This window comes from Nyctereutes procyonoides, unplaced genomic scaffold (assembly GCF_905146905.1).
Source record: "Nyctereutes procyonoides isolate TBG_1078 unplaced genomic scaffold, NYPRO_anot_genome, whole genome shotgun sequence".
In the NCBI taxonomy this organism is placed as follows: Eukaryota; Metazoa; Chordata; class Mammalia; order Carnivora; family Canidae; genus Nyctereutes; species Nyctereutes procyonoides.
Genome location: NW_026575121.1, coordinates 1,225,210 through 1,247,237, shown reverse-complemented (window position 1 = coordinate 1,247,237; position 22,028 = coordinate 1,225,210).

Below are 22,028 nucleotides of genomic sequence, written 5' to 3'. Positions count from 1 at the left end.
TGTGCACGGCCACGACTGTGCAAGCTGCTCTGCAGAAGCGGCCTGCCAAGTCTGCGCCGCAGGCCCCGGAGGCGTCAGGTGTCCAGAGCGCCCACCGGTTTATGACCGATGCGGGCGCTTCTGTGTGCAGGCTGCCCGCGGGTCAGAACCACGAACGGTGCCAGAGGACAGGGCCCTGCTCTCTGCCCTGCAGTCGCTTCACTTGCAACATCAGGAAAGCTCATCACAGGTACGCGGCCTGCCTGAAGCCTCGGCAGTAGCTGCCCTCCTCTGCAAATAAACAAGAGAAAGCAAAAAATAAAAATAATATAAAAATAAAAATAAATAAAAATAAAACCCCAAACTCCTTCCAGCAACCCTGGATGGGTCTGTATGAGGAAAAGTCATACAATCCTTTAATAAGTATTTATTTATTTATTTATTTATTTATTTATTTATTTATTTATTTATTTATTTTGAATAGCATTTTATTTTATTTTATTTTTTAATAATAAATTTATTTTTTATTGGGGTTCAATTTGCCAACATACAGAATAACACCCAGTGCTCATCCCATCAAGTGTCCCCCTCAGTGCCCGTCACCCAGTCACCCCCACCCCCCGCCCTCCTCCCCTTCCACCACCCCCAGTTCGAGAGTTAGGGGTCTCTCATGTTCTGTCTCCCTCTCTGCTATTCCCTACCCATTTCTTCTCCCTTCCCTTCTATGCCCTTTCACTATTATTTAATAAGTATTTAGTGTGAGCCTACGTGTGCTAATCAGTTAGGGCAAGAGGGTTGCCCCAGCAAGGGTCGGAAGGATGGGCTGCGCTGGGACGGATGAAGTGCTGCTGTGTGTGTGTGTGTGTGTGTGTGCGTGTGCACGCGCGTGTGTGTAACAAACAGCACTACCCGAGTTTCAGGTTTGCAATATACAGATTCAACGACTCCGTACATTTCTCAGTGCTCATCATATAAACCTACTCTTAGCCCCCTTTATCTGTTTCCCTCATCCCCCACCCAGCCCTCCTCGGGCGACCATTAGTTTGTTCTTTATACTTAAGAGTCTGGGTTTTTTTTTTTTTTTTGTCTCTTTTTCTTCTTTGTTTTGTTCCTTAAAATCTGAATATGAGTGAGATCATTCTTCTGTCTCCAACTAACTTATTTCACTTTGCATTATGTCCTGGCAAGATTTCATTGTTTTTTTATAGCCGAGTAGTATTTTATGGCCGATTTGTTGTGTACACACACACACACACACACACACACACACCTCTTCTGTGTCTCTTCATCTATCGATGGACCCTCTGGCTGCTCCCATACCCTGGGTGTTGTAAATAATGCTGCAGTGAGCACAGGGGAGCATATATCTTTTTGAATTAGTATTCTTGTTTTCCTCAGGTAAATAACCCGTAGCGGACGTACTGGATTGTATGGTAATTTTTGTTGTTGTTGTTGTTAATTTTTTGAATAACCGGGATCCCTGGGTGGCGCAGTGGTTTGGCGCCTGCCTTTGGCCCGGGGCGTGATCCTGGAGACCCGGGATCGAATCCCACGTCGGGCTCCCGGTGCATGGAGCCTGCTTCTCCCTCTGCCTGTGTCTCTGCCTCTCTCTCTCTCTCTCTCTCTCTCTCTCTGTGTGACTCTCATAAAATAAATAAAAATAAAAAAAAAATTTTTTTTGAATAACCTCCACACTGACTTTCACTGTGGCTTCACCTATTTGCATTCCCACCAGCAGTGCACAGGGTAAGACTTTACACCTGTCCGAATGGCTGACATCAAAAACACAAGAAACGACAAGCGTTGGTGAGGACGTGGAGGTAAAGGAAATGCTGGCCTCTTGCTCGGGTGTCGTAGCCTGTTGACTCTCTAAAGAACTGTCCTCTCACTTCGTGCTCCTATCTCCCCCGGTGCAGTCATGCAGTTCACGAGGGCTCCGTGCCTTGCTGTACGCATCGGTTGTAAACAGTGACAACAAGACTCGGCAAGGTTTCACGCGATTTATTTTATTTAACAAACGCTTACGCAGCTCTTCCCGGACACTGTTCTAGGTTCTTTATAAATATTCGTTTAATTTTCATAGCAACCCTGTGCAGCAGGCTCTTTCATTCTCCCCATCTGACGCAGGGCGGTTCAGACACTTGCTCCAGATCCCGTGGCTTCGAAGTGGTGGAGCTGGGGTTGAGACCTAGGCAGGGGGACCAGTCGTCCTGAGTAGTCCCGATGGATTTCCTGGGTTGTGGAACTTCCAGTGGGAAAACAGGACAGTCCCAGGGCGACTGCTGGTAGTTGGTCACACTAGGAGTTCAGCTCAAAGTTTGCGGCAGTTGTTAGAACCCCCACTTCTTCCTGATGCTTCTGGAGTCATCGAGGAAAGGTCAGCTTGATTCAAAGACAAGTCTCTGGTTCCTGATCTGGTGGGTGTGGACATAAGACCAGGAGACGTGTGGCCTATGGGGTGCCGGGGAGGGAGAGACCCTGTGTGTGTGAAGGCAACCCAATCCGTCAGTCTGTCCCATAACAATGGGTCCAAACTATACGATGTACTTGCTCCTAAGAGCGGTCTGCACCGTCCCATGTTGCTTTCCTCAACCACGGAACAAAGGGAATAATGTCTGACGGGACAAGTCTAATTAGCATTTATTGGTTTTGATGAATTCCAAACTGTACTTGCGAATATACTTGCGATCGGAAGGGGAGTCTTTCCGCAGCTGAAGTCCGCTCGAGCTGGCCGTGGCAAATCACCACAGACTGAGCGGCTGAACGAACTTTTACGTCTCCCAGTTCTGGGCGCTGAGAAATCCAAAGTCAAGGTGCCGGCGGGGTGGTGTCTGGTAAGACCCGCTTCCTGGTTTTCAGAAGGCCGCCTATTTTCAGTCTCACGTAATGGAAAGCAGAGAGAGGAACCAAGTTTTCTCATGCCTCTTCTTAAAAAGGCACTAATCTCGTCATGAGGGGTTCACCCCCGCTCCGCCCCCCCCCGACCTAATCTAAGCCCAGTTACCTTTCAAAGACTCCATCTCCATACAGCATCACTCCGAATCCCCGGAGTGATGCTGCATGACGAGGTGTAGGTTCTGGGTGGTCACATGGACCCTGTACTCTGGGGGCAGCAGCAGGCAGAGGGGAACCGAGAGGAGGCCTCTGAGGAGACGGGTCCTGCACACCAATTTTGAGGAGACGGACACATTCAGTCTATAGCACCTTTCTGCCCCTTCCTCCCCATCCAGCGCTCATGAGCAATCTGGGGGGCAATCAAGGGCACGGCATTCTTTGACTTTCACACCAACAGTGGGTTCCCAGGGCTTCAGCTCTTTGTGATGGAAGATTCACCTCCCCAGCCCTTGACTGGGGCACAGGCCCCTCGTTCACAGGCTTTGATGTTTGCGTATCTCAAGCAATGCTCAGAGGAGTCAGAGCAGAGAAGAATCTTAAATGTTCCAATTCCTGGAATCGTGCAGCACTGGGTGTTATAGTCTATGTTAGCAAATCGAATTTAAATAAAACATCGGGTTTTTTTTTAAGAAAAGAATGGTCATAACTGCCATACATGTTCTCGGTAGACGACCACCGAAGTCTCATTTTCCAACGCTCTTTGTGCTGTAGAACTCGGGGTCATGCAGTCTTGGGTGTGAATCCCAGCTCTACCACTTACGACCGTGTGGTTTTATATGAACCTCGGTTTCCTCATCTCTGAGTGGGAGATACTAATTCCTACCTCACACGACCGGCTATGACCTGAGCAGCGCACTTAGCTTAATGCCTGGCCTGTGGCTGGTGCTCTGGGAGCTCTCAGAACTTGCATAGAAGGATAAAGCCCGATCAGCCATTGATTATCCATCTACACATTTTGTTTAGCAATTCAGCATGTAAATATGCATTATTTACTCTGCACAGGTATATTTACAGAGGACAGCTATGCACTGGAAAGTCTGGCTCCCTCCCATAGTTCTTAGACTCCTTCTAGTTCTTTCCAGAAATAAATGTGCTCTTTTCAGGCCCATCTTTGGCCTACAAGAGCAAATACATATACTCCTTAATCTTTTTCCCTTTTGTACACAAATGGTTATGTCTTTTTTTAAAAAAAAAACAGCATATATTGGAGGTTGTTTAGTGCAGAAGCTATATTTTAATTTATTTAGAGCTCTATGGCATTCTGTTGTATGGATAGACATGCGTACAACCTCCTGTCTGTAAATCCTAACTTAAAAAAAAGCTCTGAAAACCAAACATTGTCTTAAGTTTGTGGCAAACTAAAAAAAAAAAAAAAAAAAAAAAAAAAAAAAAAAAAAGTTTGTGGCAAACTCATTTGGTGGCAAAATATGACTTGGACCAACATGAGTTGTATTTCTCCCACTTGGTATGACTATTCATTTTTTTTTGCAGAAATATTAATCTATTTGATTAGTGAGTATTGCCCTAGAACCCTCTGAGGTGTTACATACTATATGGTATATTCACTGTATTAGCTTTCTAAATTTCAAAAAGTTCTGACACACAGACTACATCAAACCCCGGGGTTTCAGATAAAAAACTGTGTAGCTATGCCATAGTTTGTTTAACAAGTCCCCTGTTGACCACCATTTGGATTTTTAAAATGCTTTTTCCTATTATAGTGTTACAGTAAATAACTTTGTACATATGTCATTTCATGTGTGTAAAATAACACACATAAGATAAATTCCTAGAATTGTGATTGCTGGGTCAAAGTTTGATGAATTGGGGCTAAATTGTCCTCCATAAAGGACAATTATATCTCTTCATCCCCATCAACCTATTTCCTCATCTTCCCAAAAAAAAAAAAAAAAAGGAATTATTCTTTTTAATTTTTTATCTGAATGAGAGTAAGAATCTTTTCATACTTTGAGGGAACATATTTAGTTCCTTTTCTGTGAATTGTTTGTTTATTTTGCTCCATTTTTACATTGGGTTGTTGGAGGTTTTCTTAGTGATTTTTTGGAGCTCTTTATTTATTTATTTATTTTTTTGGAGCTCTTTAGATATTCTTTAAAAACCCAGCCCTTTCTGATATAATTCACAATTTTTTTTTGTCTTCAGCTTTTTGTCTTTTGACTTTCTTTATAATGGCTTTTGCTGTTAGGTTTGTTTATTTGTATATTCACTCATTTTTTTTCATTCATTTATTTATTCTCTTCCTCCACAAACAATTTTCTTTTTTTAATATAAATTTATTTGTATTGGTGTTCAATTTGCCAACATATAGAATAACCACAAACAATTTTCCCTCAGCCTTTGTGTTTTTATTCTATGTCTTGCGTAATCTATTCCAATTTTTTCATAAGAAGGAAAAAGAGAAAAGGACATACGCCAAATAACTGTCCTGGTGACTCAGATCATAGAAGACTCAGGAAATTGATAGAAAACACTGAACATGTTTAATTCGGCACTGAAAACGAGCGCTTTGGTTTCAAATTTTCATGTCTATCGTAACAACAGCAATTTCCAACCAATTATTCCAATAGAATAATTTTAGTTCTGAACACAAATATTCGTTTTTCTCCGTCAAAAAGCACAAGTGTATGAAGATATCATGACGGTGACTATCGTCTGGGCTCTGCTTTCCTTTCTCAAAGCACATTTCGCCTCTGTCCGTGCGTGTGCCTGTGTTTTGTTTCACAAAAAGGGCTCTTGTCCTCAGTTGCCGCCTGGGAAAGTCATTGAAGAGCGAACGACACTGGTTATCCGTGTATGTTATGAATCTATCAGTCACCGTAGACCCTTTGTCGTATTTCCAAAGACAAGGCGGTATTTGAAGGGTATTTGAAGGCATACTTCACGGCCGACCAGACTTCCTCCCGGAATCACCGGATTCACTTTCCGCTGTCCCAATCACAGCTCCAAGCGGATGCGAGTGTGGCGACGCGCCTGGTGCTTCAGCAATCCTGCACGTGTGCTGTAGTGGGGACATAAAATTGACGCGTAGGAGGGGGTAGGGGGCAGGTGCCGAAGGTGGCCGACGGCGGCACCTGTCTCCTTGGGACGCTCTTCGTTCCTGTCCATCGTGTGCTTGCACGTGCCTGTTTGGGGCTCACGTAACCATCTACTCTTTCACTTGAGGCCTGTGGTTGGGGTTCAAGGATGGGGTGCAGCTGGGGGAGGGGGCTGGGAGGGCCAGGAAGGGGCCCCTGCAGAAGGCAGGCCTCCGTGTGTTCACTGCACAGCGCAGGAGGGTGGCGGGTCCCCAGAGGGTCCCCCCCACCCGGGCGGTGGGGGCCTGCAGGCTGCTGCACACGACCACGGGCAGCCCCTCTCCGTGACCCCCCAAGCAGGCCGAGCGGCTGGAGTTCATGGGGAGTGAAGCTCTTACTCCTCGGCTGTTTTTATTTTTATTTATTTATTTATTTTTAATTTTTTTTTTCTTGGCTGTTTTTAAAATTTAGTCCAGAAGTTGAACCAGGGATAGGGCCTCAAGTGGTAAGCGTCCAAGTAGCCCCTTTCCTCTGCAGTCTCTTGGGTTGCTCCCAGAGCTGCTCTCACGGGACCGTCCACTTGCTGCCCGGGCCCCCCGCTCTGTTCCAGGGCTCACTGTTGTGTTTTCCCTCCTGCGAGCCCCAGCTTAGCTTCCCGCCTCTGCAGGACGTGCTTAGTATTTGCAGCCGCAAGGACCTGTCTTCGCACAGCCTCCGAGATCCAGCTTTCCCGAGGCCAGGGCCGGTCAGAGGCTGGCGGCCGGGCCTGGGGGGCTGCTGGGCGGGAAGAGGCCAGGGCCCCGCAGGAGGCTTCCCCCCGCCCCCCCGCGATGTGGGAACTTAGACCCCGAAGGGTCAGACACCGTGTGAAGAGCGCGGCCAGGAGGGAAGGATTAGAGACGCGCTCCGAGGCCCAGCTGCCAGTTACTCGGAAAGGCCGCCGGATGGCAGGTTGGCACCCGGACCGGGGAGCTTGGCGGCCTGTGTTGGACCCTGGTGGCGCCGGGTAACACCTGGTGACCCCGACAAGTGGCCCACGCCTCGGAGCTCCTATTTCCTCATCAGTAAAAGGAGGAGTGGGGTGGCCCCTCTGTCGGGGGCTGCCCTGACCTCTAGATGGGAGCCGATGCGGGGTGCGCCCTGCCGCCCGGGCCCAGAGGAGGCCGCAGGAGGCCCTGCCGGGGATATTGTGGCCCCAACAGCGGAGGGCACGGAAGAGCAGGGCCCTGAGGGCGGGCTGGAGAGGGACAGTGGCAGGGTGTGGGGGAGAACAGCTGGCGGGCCTGGAAAGTGGACAAGGAGAAGGCAGCATGTGGAGGGAGGCAGTGCTTGGGGGGGCCTGGGCGGCTGGGGGCTCCCCAGCTCCGGCCAGCAATGAAAGCTCCACTACTACTACCGCTCTGTACGCTGGGGGGCTGGGATCCCCCCAGGACACCGTGCGTGGGGTCAGGACTCTGTGCATAGAGAACAAACTGAAACCAACGGCTCCACCAAAGGCCGCTGCAGGGTCCGGACTCAGGAGCCGGGGGGTCGCTGGCAAGGGGAGGCGACAGGCAAGTCATGGGCTGACCCTGCGTGCAGCCTCTGCGGGCTCAGGGGACCCGCGGCCTTGCACCCGGGAACAGGGCCAGGGCGCTCCTGCATCTTGAAGCCAGGGGGCGGGTGGCCAGGAGAGCGGGGGCCAGGCCGAGCTCGGAGCCTGCATGTCAAGCGTGAGCGGGGGGAGCAGTGGCCGCGCCCGCCGCAGAGCCTGGCTTCGGGTCTACACCTGCAGATGTGGGCACGTGTGGGACCTGGGGTGAGGAGGGCAGCCTCGGGTCTACACCCGCAGATGTGGGCATGTGTGGGACCTGGGGTGAGGAGGGCAGCCTCAGGTCTACACCCGCAGACGAGGGCGTATGTGGGACCCTGGGTGAGGAGGGGCACTCTCAGGTCTACACCCGCAGACGAGGGTGTGTGTGGGACCCCTGTGAGGAGGGGCACTCTCAGGTCTACACCCGCAGACGAGGGCGTATGTGGGACCCCTGGTGAGGAGGGGCACTCCCAGGTCTACACCCGCAGACGAGGGCGTGTGTGGGACCCCTGGTGAGGAGGGGCACCCTCAGGTCTACACCTGCAGACGAGGGCGTATGTGGGACCCCTGGTGAGGAGGGGCACTCTCAGGTCTACACCCGCAGACGAGGGCGTGTGTGGGACCCCTGGTGAGGAGGGGCACTCTCAGGTCTACACCTGCAGACGAGGGCGTATGTGGGACCCCTGGTGAGGAGGGGCACCCTCAGGTCTACACCTGCAGACGAGGGTGTGTGTGGGACCCTGGGTGAGGAGGGGCACTCTCAGGTCTACACCCGCAGACGAGGGCGTGTGTGGGACCCGGGATGAGGAGGGGCACTCTCAGGTCTACACCCGCAGACGAGGGCGTGTGTGGGACCCGGGATGAGCGTCCTTCCCCTTGGTGCTGTAACAGTCCCTCCTCTAATACCTGAGCTCGAGACAGTGGCCCGTGGGCCCGGAGACACCCGACCGCAGGAACGGAGGGCGCAGGGTCGGCGAGGGCCCCCCGGTGGGTCGCCACCGCTGTCACCGCCCTCCGGCTGCGGGAGGGCACGTCCCGTGGGTCTTTGGGGCCCAGGGTGCCCGGCGAGCAGGGGGCGGGAGGGCCGTTTGTCTGCCGGGGAATAAAATGAAGCCAAACGGGGCACAGCCTCATGATGGAATTCGCAGATGGAGATGGGATCTGGGACCGGCGGGGACAATGGAGACACTGCCCCCGCGGGATGGAGGGGAGGGGACCGGCCGCACGGCAGGAAATAACAGCTCGGGCTTTGGCCTGGACAATGGAAGGTAAGTCACCCCGGGCCGCCGGTGAGGACGCAGCCACCGGGCCCAGGACACAGCTGGGCCCCCGGCGCTGCCAAGGCCCGGGGAGGCCCAGAGCTAGTCGGGTGGCAGGTTAAGTGGGGCCAAGGCCGCCAAACGCTCCTTCCGGCGAGGGGTCGGCTCCACGGTGGGCCCGTGCGGGTCGCGGAGGGGCTGGGCCGCCATCAGCTGGGCCCGGGCGCGAGTCTGCTTGGGGTCACCGTCACAAAAACACGGAGGGACGTGGGCAAGAGCCAGCATCCGGGGAGCCGTGGGGGGGTCGGGCTGTGGTAGGGTTGGCTTCGCTCTTGGCTTGAGTCGAGGGGAAACGGCGCTTCGTCCTATGGCACAGACGTGCTGGGGTGAGCCGGGCCGGGGGCCTGGGCAGGGCGGGCGGACGACCTGGGGTCGAGTACTTCCAAGCCGCGTCGCCAGGAGTGACACCGAGGGCCTCCCAGGGCGTGCGGGCCTCCCGGGGACCCCAGGGCGCTGCAGGTGGTCCCCAGCCGCCATGTTGTGTGTATTTTTCAAGGGTTTTGCACTGTCTGGGCTTTGGCTTTTGGCTTGAGTTGACCCTAGAGTTGTCTGTCTTCTGTGAGGTCTCACAGAAGTAGCCTCGTCCTTCTTGGTTCCTTTTGTGGGACACAGGAGGGTGGAGATACTGCACGAGGCCCACGCAAGTTGCCCACAGGTCACGGCATCTGAGAACGACACTTCAGGAAGTGCGGCGGGGCCCATCTAGAGCCCGACCTGGTGCTTGTCATCCTCCCAGTGAGCTAGAGGAGAGAATCGCTCGATTTCCCTGCTTTCACCCCTCGTGGTGGTGAGTGGGCCCCAGGGGTTCTTCGTCCTTCAGCATCTGTGCAGCTGTGCCCCCCGCCCCCCGTCTGCACCCCAGGGCCCCTGGCCTGCTTCACCTGACTGGTGCAGAGGCCACATCCCGCTCTCCCCACCTCTGCTCCCATCCGTCCCCACCATTCTGAATCTGGGCTCGGACCGGGCCATTCTCCTTCGCAAGATCCTCAATGACCTCCTGCCTTTTCTCAGTATCCTCAAGTCCTGGTCTGCTAGTCACGGCTTCCACCGCTTCCCCCTCACACCTCCGCAGCTTCCTCGTCATTCACCTCCAGGATTCGAGATCATTCCTCCCTCCCTGGTCCTGGGCTTACACCGAGGATGCCTTTTCTCACCCTTCCTCCTCCCCAGTAGACCTTCCTCCTCCCCAGTAGACCTTCCTCCTCCCCAGTAGACCTTCCTCCCCAGTAGACCTTCCTCCTCCCCAGTAGACCTTCCTCCTCCCCAGTACACCCTCCTCCCCAGTAGACCTTCCTCCTCCCCAGTAGACCTTCCTCCCCAGTAGACCTTCCTCCTCCCCAGTAGACCTTCCTCCTCCCCAGTAGACCTTCCTCCTCCCCAGTAGACCTTCCTCCCCAGTAGACCTTCCTCCTCCCCAGTAGACCTTCCTCCCCAGTAGACCTTCCTCCTCCCCAGTAGACCTTCCTCCTCCCCAGTACACCCTCCTCCCCAGTAGACCTTCCTCCTCCCCAATAGACCTTCCTCCTCCCCAGTAGACCTTCCTCCTCCCCAGGAGACCTTCCTCCTCCCCAGTAGACCTTCCTCCTCCACAGTAGACCTTCCTCCTCCCCAGTAGACCTTCCTCCCCAGTAGACCTTCCTCCCCAGTAGACCTTCCTCCTCCCCAGTAGACCTTCCTCCTCCCCAGTAGACCTTCCTCCTCCCCAGTAGACCTTCCTCCCCAGTAGACCTTCCTCCTCCCCAGTAGACCTTCCTCCTCCCCAGTAGACCTTCCTCCTCCCCAGTAGACCTTCCTCCCCAGTAGACCTTCCTCCTCCCCAGTAGACCTTCCTCCTCCCCAGTACACCCTCCTCCCCAGTAGACCTTCCTCCTCCCCAATAGACCTTCCTCCTCCCCAGTAGACCTTCCTCCTCCCCAGGAGACCTTCCTCCTCCCCAGTAGACCTTCCTCCTCCCCAGTAGACCTTCCTCCCCAGTAGACCTTCCTCCTCCCCAGTAGACCTTCCTCCTCCCCAGTAGACCTTCCTCCTCCCCAGTAGACCTTCCTCCCCAGTAGACCTTCCTCCTCCCCAGTAGACCTTCCTCCTCCCCAGTACACCCTCCTCCCCAGTAGACCTTCCTCCTCCCCAATAGACCTTCCTCCTCCCCAGTAGACCTTCCTCCTCCCCAGGAGACCTTCCTCCTCCACAGTAGACCTTCCTCCTCCCCAATAGACCTTCCTCCTCCCCAGTAGACCTTCCTCCTCCACAGTAGACCTTCCTCCTCCACAGTAGACCTTCCTCCTCCACAGTACACCCTCCTCCCCAGTAGACCTTCCTCCTCCCCAGTAGACCTCCTCCATCCTTCTCCTTCCCTCCCGTTCCCATCTACTCAGGTCTAAAACCTACTCATCTTTGGAGGCACAGCATAGAGGCACAAGCCTCTCCCAGTTCTTCCAGCTTGAGGCTGCCTTCCCTCCCCTGAGCTCTGTGACACCTGCACCTCCTCTTCCATCTCATGGAGGACAGATGGTGCAGTCCCCGCACTGGGGTGTTAAGAGCCTCACATGCTCTGGAGTTTGAAACCTGGATCTGTCACTTACTGAGCGTGTAACCTCTCTGGGCTTGAGCTTCTCTGCCTGTGACCCACTCATCAAGGTGACCGTGAAGGTTGGCACCCGTGCTCTCGGACTCCATCGCAGGGCTCAGGGTGCGGGATCCATCAATGGTGACCATTACTGTTATGCACTAACTGAAAAATAAAATATAATACAATATATATTTATTCATATTCGCCTCTGTCTTCAAGTCTTATTTGGGGAGTTCTTTCCAGGCAGGGGTCTTGACGAACTCACCATTGTACCTTCTGCAGCACCCAACATGTCGCTTCCCATCAGCTGGATCTTCAAAAGTGCTTGTTTTTTTGTTTTTGTTTTTGTTTTAAAGGTTTTATTTATTTATTTATTCATGAGAGACACAGAGAGAGAGAGAGAGAGAGAGGCAGAGACACAGGCAGAGGGAGAAGCAGGCTCCATGCAGGGAGCCCGACGTGGGACTCGATCCCAGGACATGACCTGAGCTGAAGGCAGGTGCTAAACACTGAGCCACCCAGGGATCCAAAAGCACTAGTTGACAGCATCAGCGACCACATAAACAGAGGAATAATCAATGGCATCAGGTGCTTGGCCTTCTTGAGGCCACCAGCTTGTCATTAGTCTCAGCCCAACCTACACAATTAAACTGAAATGACGGCAAACGCAGGCCTTGACAGGCGTGCTGGGGCCACGCACACCGACGAGCAAGTTGCAACCCCATGGGTTTGCCTGGTGGGGTCTACACTGGACTACTTCACTTCTTTGCTTTATTTCCTCCCCTTATCTGACCGATCTGAACCCACCCAACAGCCCACGCACGTAGCAGAGCCCTGGAAACGCAGGCAGGTTTCCTTCTTTGGGTCTCCTGGGAGCTTCACTATCACAGCCATTATGAACGGGCTGGAAACAATTTAGCATCTGGCTCCCAAGAGGTAGGAATGTATAGAACAGGGAAAGAGGTGAGAGTACATCCCATCCTGTCATTTAAACAACATTCTGGCTCCGGGAAGAAAGACTCTAAACTTGTTTTTCCAAGAAAATGTGAATATGGTCATTTTTCTTGAAAGAGCCCCACGTTTTTAGTCTGTTGATAACAGAGACCAGGTCTAGAGGGGAGAGGTCATTATTTCAAAGAATAAGGTCCGTCTAGAAAAATTTTAAGGGATACTTTCTGAAGTGTTGTGTTTTTTCTTTTTTTTGTTTTTTCCCTGCCTCTTCTCCCCTTCGCGTGCGTCCTCATGCCACACTGGTTCCACTCTTGGAATTTAGCTCTTTCTTCCCCCCCGGGGCCATGCACGCCCCCGAGTGACTGCTCTGGACCCATTCTCCTGAGGCAGGGTCCTCTGGTCTGACCCCATCCACTTCTCTCCCTTCATTTTCACCCCCTTTTCCTCCCAAACCCATCTGAGGTGCTCACTCTTCACTGGTTCCTGAAACACGTGTGCCTGTAGCTGAGGCCTCCCTGCGAGACCGTTTGTAATTCCAGAGCGGTGAGTTTGTTGTAAAGAGTTGGGTCCCATCTGATCTACCTACTTTCACTTGGAAATCAAAGATGTTTTTCTGTTTTCTAACATCTTCTTTCAAATAGTCTTTCTTTTTTTTTAATTTATTTTTTATTGGAGTTCAATTTGCCAACATACAGAATAACACCCAGTGCTCATCCCATCAAGTGCCCCCCTCAGTGCCCGCCACCCAGTCACCCCCACCCCCCGCCAAATAGTCTTTCCTTTACCTGCAGGAAAGAACACAAAAGCTGGAATGAAGCCCCCCCCCCCAAATTTGTACTGGGGACATCTTCATAAAAGGGACAGCACACTTACGTGGCGGCAAAATGGAGAGAAGGTCTGCTTTCCCGTAAAATAACTTCCTGCAGGTTTGTAGGTACAGTTGGAAGATTTTAATCTTGGGAAAAAGAATCAAGGCCCAAGGTCACTTCCTCCATTCACGCCGGAGCATTTCTGGGCTCAAACATTTCCCAAAGTTCTGCGTAAAATCAGAAAAGGTCTATTGTTGGTGCTGGTGGGGAAAGGGTGGTTGCTCAGAAGGTGTTTTCCAGCTTTGCACAGAACAAAAGACATAGTGACGGGCAAGTGTTTTAATTGTTGGTATTCTGAAGACTTTTCAAAATAAGACGAAAAGATGAAATTGGGGCAGGCGATGGTTTAAATGCAGGAAGCAGGGAGACAGAACATGAGAGACTCCTAACTCTGGGAAACCAACTAGGGGTGGTGGAAGGGAAGGAGGGTGGGGGGTGGGGGTGACTGGGTGGCGGGCACTGAGGGGGGCACTTGACGGGATGAGCACTGGGTGTTATTCTGTATGTTGGCAAATTGAAGACCGATAAAAAATAAATTTATTATTAAAATAAATAAATAAATAAATAAATAAATAAATAAATAAATAAATATTTAAAAAAATAAATGCAGGAAGCATGATGCTAAGTAAGCAAAGCAGAAAGGTACTGAATTGAAGCAAGAACAGTCAAGACAATCAGAAGGACTTAGGAAGTAGGGGGAAGTAAAGAATGATGGAACAACATGGGGGCAGATCCTTCTAGAAGAAAACTCCTGTTTCAAAGGAACCCGGGCTCTGCTACACTCTCCTTATGTGAAACAGTGAGAGATGCCAGAAGGAGGCTCTGGATGGCACCTGAAATGCCAGGAATTAGGCTCCCTCGAAGCACGAGTTCACTTGTCTGGATGTTGGACGTACCCGTTCTTCGCTCACGGGCGGCGAGACTGTGCTGGCCTCGGCTTCTCACGTCCTCTGGGTTCACATCTACAGCAGACCTCAGGTCTGTCTTCTTGGAATTTTGTTTGGAAAGTTCTTGGTGCTTATGGGTAAGGACCTTGTGGCCGAGTGTGGGCCGGGCGGCGGGGGAGCTGTGTCTCCAAATGGATATTCCCTTTTCAAAGGACCGTATTGGGCCCCTTGCGCCGTTTTGCCCACCTCACACCCTCTACCTCTGGCAACTCCAGGGTTGTTTACTGCGCTTTTATGGCTGAAGAACCAAGGACCCGGGAGGTTTTGCTGTCTCTAAAGTCTTACTTGCACACCCTTCTGCGTGTATTAATAAAATTGCTGCAGCAGCTTGAACGATTGGTCTGAAGCAATCAAGAACATTGTGTTGATGCCTGTTCCTAAACCTCTGTGGTGACATAAGTGAAAAAAAAAAAGCTGCATATTGAAGTCATCCCAATTAAGTTATATATACATTGTATTAGGGGAAAAAGGGCTAAAGGGAAATAAACTTCTTTGGGAGGTGGGATTATGGGAAACTAGTATTTTTCTTCATTCTCTTCTCTGTTTTCCAGATTTAAAAAAAAAATTTAGGTGATCCCTGGGTGGCTCAGCGGTTTAGCGCCTGCCTTTGGCCCAGAGCGTGATCCTGGAGTCCCGGGATCGAGTCCCACGTCGGGCTCCCTGCATGGAGCCTGCTTCTCCCTCTGCCTGTGTCTCTGCCTCTCTATCATAAATAAATAAATAAATGAATGAATAAATAAATAAATAAATAAATCTATAAAAAAATTTATTTTATTTTAGAAAGAGAGAGAGCAGGGGGGAGGGGCAAAGGCGAAGGGAGAGACTCTCAAGCAGGTTCCCGCAGAGTGTGGGGCCTGACTCAGGGCTTGACCTCATGACCTGAGACTGTGACCTGAGTGGAGACCAGGAGTCCTGTGCTTCACCAACTCAGCCGCCCAGGCACCCAAGTCTTCCAGATTTTCTATGGTAAATGGGTATTATTTTTTTTTTAAGCAGAAAAAATAAGCACCAACAACTCAGAAAAATGTATTTCATAAAAAAATAGAATCATACGCGAATATTAGCAATTCAGCACGGGGGCGGCCAGGGCAGGGAGCTGTGGGCTGCCTGGAGCCAGGGAGGTGGTGGCCCAGGGGAGCCGACACGGGCTGCGTTAGGCGCCGGTGGGCAGGTGTGCAGGCCCAGCTGAAGGGGCAGGCGGGAGTCAGGGCTGCAGGCACAAGCCGCGGGGCCGGAGGCTGGGAGGCCCGACTGGGAGAGGCTCTGCAGGCAGGGAGCATCAGAATAGGAGCCCGCGCGGGACGGCGGAGGTGTGGGGCCCACTGCCGGGCCTCTGTGGTGCTCACGCTGAGGAGTGTGTAAGGCGCGGAATGCAGGCGAGATGTCTGGGCTCGGCGCTCTGGGCTCTGGTCTCCATGCTCTGAGCTCCGGGCTCCGGGCTCCGGGCTCCGGGCTCTGGGCTCTGGACTCTGGGCTCCATGCTCCAGACTCCGGGCTCCTGGCTCTGCACTCTGGGGTCTGGGCTCTGGACTCTGCTCTCTGGGCTCTGGGCTCTGCACTATGGGCTCTGGGCTCCGGGCTCCACACTCTGGGCTCTAGGCTCTGGGCTCCAGGCTCTGTGCTCCCGGCTCCGCGCTCCACGCTCTAGACTCTGGGCTCCATGTTCCGGGCTCTGGGCTCTGGGCTCCGGCTCTGGGCTCCCAGCTCCCAGCTCCTGGCTCCCAGTTCCAGGCTCTGTGCTCTGGTCTCCAGACTCCGGGGCTCCGTGCTCTGCGCTCTGAGCTCTGTGCTCTGGGCTCCAGGCTCTGTGCTCCGGGCCTGCTGGTGTTTGCGTGAGCTCCCTCCCCCCTCAGCGCGGTTCCGCCCGCGTCTCTTGCCAGGGTCACGGGGCCGGGGACGGTGCCAACTCGAAGGCTGTCTACCGTCACCTGGTGTGGCCCTCTCCGCCCTGCGCTCCCCCTCCTCCATCATCCGATTTCCTACACGGAGGAAGTGTTTGTGCTTCCAAAAGAAGCAAACTGAATTCTTAGGTGCCAAGTTTCGTCTCGAGCACAGCTAGGGTGGGAGTAGGTGGTCTGACCGAGGGCCAGGAATCTGCTGACCCCAGGGCGTCTTTCTCGTGCGTAAACCCGAATGTCTAAAAAGTGACCTCCGGACACACCGCGTGCCTTTGGACTAAAGCTCTGGGTGTTGCGGCCCAATCGTGGGGTTCCTGGGCAAGCAAGCAGCAGTCACGGGTCTTCCCCAGACCAGCGTGCGCCTTGAGCAAGTGGTTCCAACTTTCTGGGCCTCCGATGTGTCCTCAGCAGGTCCCCGTGAGTGGTCCCTGGTCACCATCCTCGAAGGGGAAATTAGTGCAGCAGATTTTTCCCCGCAGCACAACTGCGACGGAAGGAGGTGGCGTTGGAGACCTCACGGGGACGTACTGAACCCAGCGCGGCCACTGTCCCCGGCTGCAGGCTCAGGGAGGACGTCGGGGGGCAGCCCGGGAGCTGCGGTCCAGAGGGACGGGAGGCCCTGCCTGCGGATCCAGGCCAGACCCCGTTTATGTCATGCATCTTGCCATGAGGACACCGCAGCTGTGTTCCTCGTCCTTTTCTTTTTTTAAAAAAAAATATAAATCCAACCAGCCGACACGTAGCACATCCTTAGTGCCAGAGGTGGAGGCCGGTCACTCAGCAGTTGCGTGTCACACCTGGGGCCCATCCCATCACGTGCCCTCATCATGCCCATCACCCTGTTAGCCCCCCACCCCGCGACCCTCAGTGTTTCCTGGACTTAGGGGCTCTCACAGCCAGCCCCCCTCCCTGTGGCTTCCCCTGCAGCCCCTCATCCCCCTGTGACCCTCTGCGCTGCTGCTTAGAGTCCCCGTAGGAGTGAGACCAGATGGTGATGGCCCGTCTCCTGCTACCACCCCCTCAGCTGGTGCCCTCCTGGTCCGTCCGCATCGGTGCAACGCCACCCCGTCCTTCTCCTCCCATTCACACACGTGGCACGCACACTCTCCCCTTTACACTATGCTCGGTGTCGCCGACCTTCCCACAGCCTCGTTCCCAGGGCCTGGCCACAGGGCACACGGGTCAACCCCCGTGCACATGCCCCAGGAGTCAAGGGAACGTCGGTGAGCGTCCTCTCCTCTCTCCAACCTTGATGGCACTATTTGGACGTGCCCTCCGTTCCTCAGTCCAGCGCTTGCTACCCTTGTCCTTTCCTACTCCATCCTGCAAGGAGAGTCTGTCCTCGCCGTCGTACCGTGACGCAGGCCCTTTGCACCTGCTGCGTAACTCGCTCCCTGGGCCTAGGTGGCTTCCCTCGCTGCCTGGTGCCAGGCTGGCCGGTAGCTTGAAAGGGACGAAGGAGGGGCGGCCACACGACGTAGTAGAAAAGCCGGACGGGTAGCCACGGAGGAATCAAGAACCAACTGTCTTTGCTGGAAACTCACGTTTTGAAGTTAAGGAAATTTTCGCCCAGAGAATCAGAACCTCCCAAGAGACACGCGGTGAAGAATTAACGGTTTCGTCTCAGGTGTGGGGAGGGGCTGCTTCCTTCCTGCTGGGGATGTGTATAGTTTTAGAAAGTTTTCCAAAATGTGTGCGTTTCTTAAAAAGTTTAATTCCCTGTGTCCTAAGAGGGGGAAAAATTAAAAAAAAAACAGACAAAAATCTCTGCCATTTTTATTTTATTTTATTTTATTTTTATTATTTTATTTTATTTTATTTATTTTATTTTATTTTTATTTATTTTATTATTTTATTTTATTTTATCTTATTATTTTATTTATTTTATTATTTTATTTATTTTATTTATTTTATTTTATTTTTATTTATTTTATTTTATTTTATTTTATTATTTTATTTTATTTTATTTTATTTTATTTTATTTTATTTTATATCTCTGCTATTTAAAAAAGGAAGTCCGAGCACAACTCGATGTGACAGACCCCGGGGCTGATGGTGAGGGCGTCTGCTCCTTACGGTGGCAGATGTAACCCTCATCTGTTAGTGTTCCTCCTCTCGCGGTGATTTTCTGACAATCTTGGTAAAAGGAAAAGTCCAGCTTTGTGTGGTCAGTTTTCTGAAATTTGAAAGTTCAAATTTGGTATATGTTTTAGAATTGATCGAGCCGTGGGGTAAAATTACGGATATAGCCTTCTACATTTTCTTCGGCGTTCCTTGTGAAAAATTTGAATAATTACCAAAAAAAATAATATTTTTTAGCATAGTTACAATCATATATGCATATTGCATTTTGGGATCTATGTGCAGTTTGTATCTAAGTTTTAAAAAATAATGTGACGAGCTCGTCTCTCTTTCAGTAGATCCTACTCTAAGGCCTGGATTTTAGGGCCGCGCAATACTTTATTGTCCACAGGTTTCCCCCACTGTCCTAGAAAGTCGCGCGTTCCCGTGAAAGCTCTCATAGGCTGACATGGTGTGAAGCAAGGAAGCAGTCACCACTACCATATATGGACATTTTAAAAATGTATCTAGATCTCAAAAAACAACCTCTCTTAGATTTTTTTTTTTTTTTTGATGCTTTAGGACCTGTCTTGCTAAATGAAGCACAAGATAAATTAAGTCAAAGTTCAGGTGCTCGTGCTCCTGAGATAGTGAGTAGTTCTGGGGAAGGGGCCGGGTGGGCCACGCTGGCGGCTGCGGGTCTGTAGGGCCTCCGGAGGGACCACCTGCAAGACAAAATGAGGGGCATTATTTTTGCTCTTTGCCTTTTCCGTAAAAGTGAAAATCCTCTTCAGTTTCCTTACCCTTGGTGACAAGAAGTTCAACGTACGTCTTTTATTTTTTTTAAGCTTGTATGTAAATTCTAGTTAGTTAACATAGTGTAATATTGGTTTGGTGATGCATCCCCTGCGTACAACAGCCGGGGCTCAGCACGGGTGCCCTCCTTCACCCCATCCCCCATCCCCTCCCTCCTTCACCCCATCCCTCACCCCCTCCCTCCTTCACCCCATCCCTCACCCCCTCCCTCCTTCACCCCATCCCCCATCCCCTCCCTCCTTCACCCCCAGTCCCACCCCTTCCCTCCTCTACCCCCACCTCCACCCCCTCCCCCCTGCACCCTATCCCCCACCTCTCCCTCCTCCACCCCATCCCCCACCCCCCTCCCTCCGTCGACCCTCAGTTTGTTCTCTGTCATTAGGAGTCTCTTATGACCCGTTTCCTTGTCTCTCTTCCCCCGCTTCCCCTCCTTCACCTGTTTTGTTTCTTAAATTCCACACCTGAGTGAGACCATATGGTATGTGTCTTTCTCTGACTGACTTACTTCACTTAGCATAATATACTCTAGCTCTGGGACGCCCGGGGGGCTCAGGGGTTGAGCACCTGCCTTCAGCCCAGGGCCTGATCCTGGAGTCCCGGAATCGAGTCCCACATCGGGCTCCCTGCATGGAGCCTGCTTCTCCCTCTGCCTGTGTCTCTGCCTCTCTCTGTGTGTGTCTCTCATGAATAAGTAAATAAAATATTAAAAAAAAAGAAATACACTCTAGCTCCATCCACTTCATTGCAAATGGCAAGATTTCACTCTTTTTGACAGCTGAGTAATGCTCCATCATATATGGGCCACATCTCCTTTATCCATTCATCGCCCAGGTGATGGAAGTTTGGGCTCTCCCCACCGTTTGGCCGTTGTTGGTAACGCTGCTACAGGTACTGGGGGCAGGTGTCCCTTCGGATCACTACATTTGTGTCCTTTGGGTAAATACCCAGAGGTGCAATTGTTGGGTCGTAGGGTAGCTCTATTTTTAACATCTTGAGGAGCCTCCACGCTGTTCTCCAGAGGGGCCGCACCAGGGCACGAGGGCCCCCCTTTCTCTGCGTCCTCGCCAATATTTCCTGTTTCCTGTGTTGTTAATTTTAGTCATTCTGACACAGGCATGGGGTGATATTGCGGTTTGGATCTGTATTTCCCTGAGGATGAGTGATGCTGAGCATCTTCTCACGCGTCCGTCTTTTGTCAAAGCAAAGCCATAATGCAAACTTTTGAAAAGCGAGGGACGCCTGCACCTACAACGTAATGCATTGAATCATTTATTTAATCCAGCCCCCACTGGATTGTCTCCCTTCCCCTCCACTATTATAAAATAAAGCCACGGAGACTATCTCTATGTGTGTTTCCCTGTCTCTGGTTCAGAAGAATAATTGGAGATTACCTCAAACTGTAGACTTTACTAGGCCAAGGGATGGGAACAGATTTTTCCAGGGCCGTTGGCCAACCGCTATCTCCTTTTACACATTTCTGAGATATCCGTTGCTGCCAGGATGCTCCATCATAATCCTCTCTGGGTATCTCGAGGAGCTAGGGTTGGGGGCCGACTGTGGTGGTGCTGGGGGCACTGCAGCAGACGGGGGGGGGACGGGGAGGAGGGATGGGGAACTGACATCTGTATTTCAAATAGAAGTAGCATCTACTTCACATTCTTTCTACGTGTGAGACTCTTACCCTTTCAAAGAGCCACGCCACCCATAACTAATGCAAAGGCATTTTAATTACTAGTGTTGGGACATATAAAAATGCCTACGCTCTTTATTTCTCCTACCATCTTACCAGTCCCCACCATTTTGCAACTAGTTCCAAATGGTGTCTCCAAACCCCTGGCATTTTGTGTTTCATGGGTGAGATGGAAATGAAGATGATATCAGCAGTGATGGAATGGAATGAACCTTTCATCCAGCTGAAAAATCAGCCCGAGCTACTGAAATACAACAGCATACATCATAGTCAAGTTGTCAAAGGGGGACATTTCACAGCTATGACCTCACGGCCATAAAGTATAAGCCATGTAATTTGTAAGGAAACCCAAGACAACTTTTCCAGATTTCTTTCTTTCTTCTTCTTCTTTTTTTTTTTTGCTAGTAAGATTACCATATGGAAAATAACTTTAACAAGTTATAATAATCTAATTAAAAAAACACTTGGAAATTGTATAGGTTTTTCCATTTTCAAAGGGCTTGCATTAAGTATTTGCTACCTATGGCGGGGCAAAGTTCTGTTATCTGTTGTCCCCGTTTCCACGCTCAGCGCCGGAGTGTCCAGGTAAGGGACGGAGTCTCTTCCCCCCTCGATGTTGGAGCCTTCATCCCAGCCTGCATTACCGCCCGTTACGGGGTGCACCGCAGTGGCAGGTGGGTCCTGGCAAGTTAGGTCTCGGCCGACAGCAGGGCTCTGCTAGCAGCTGTCAACGTCAGTCTGGGACAGGCTTTAACGAAAATTATCCTTTTGACCTTTCCCCACACAGAGCCCGCATCCAACTGGAATAATTCATCAAAGATTTTTGATGGCAGCTCTGCGAGTGTCTGAGGTTACCCTAGAAATCCCACTGCTCCTTTTTATGTAAGTGTCTTTGCTTTTCTTCAGAGCAAAACTGATGACATGCTTCTTTCTTCTCCGCATCCGGGCTTTCCTGTTTATGATCAGGAGGCTTGCGGCAGAGTCACCGGGGCTGGACCCCTCTGATGACTCGCACAAACACCCTCCCCGGTCACCGTCGGCATCGCTGCTGCTGCGGGACGGGCACCCTCGTGGGGCGCCTTTCTTCCATATGTGGACACACATAAGCTGGATCTGGGTGACCACTAGCGAGGGTGGACGAGGATGAACACGGGCTAGAAATTGTGCAAGACACGTCAACGCTTCCGCGGAACTCTCAATTTTCAACGGGCAGGCTGCTTCCACCCGAGGGGCCGCAGCTTAGCCATTTGTTGGTGACACCCTGTTCCTCGGGGGAGACCATCCCCATCCCAAGCCTTATGAAAAGCCCAACACCCACACCGAGATTTCTACCAACGTGGGAGGCGTGTGTCTCTCTTGATCACCTTGGCCTCCAGCTTGCAGCCTTCACTGCACCTTGTCGTCCTGTTCCATCCCACGGCCGTGGGTT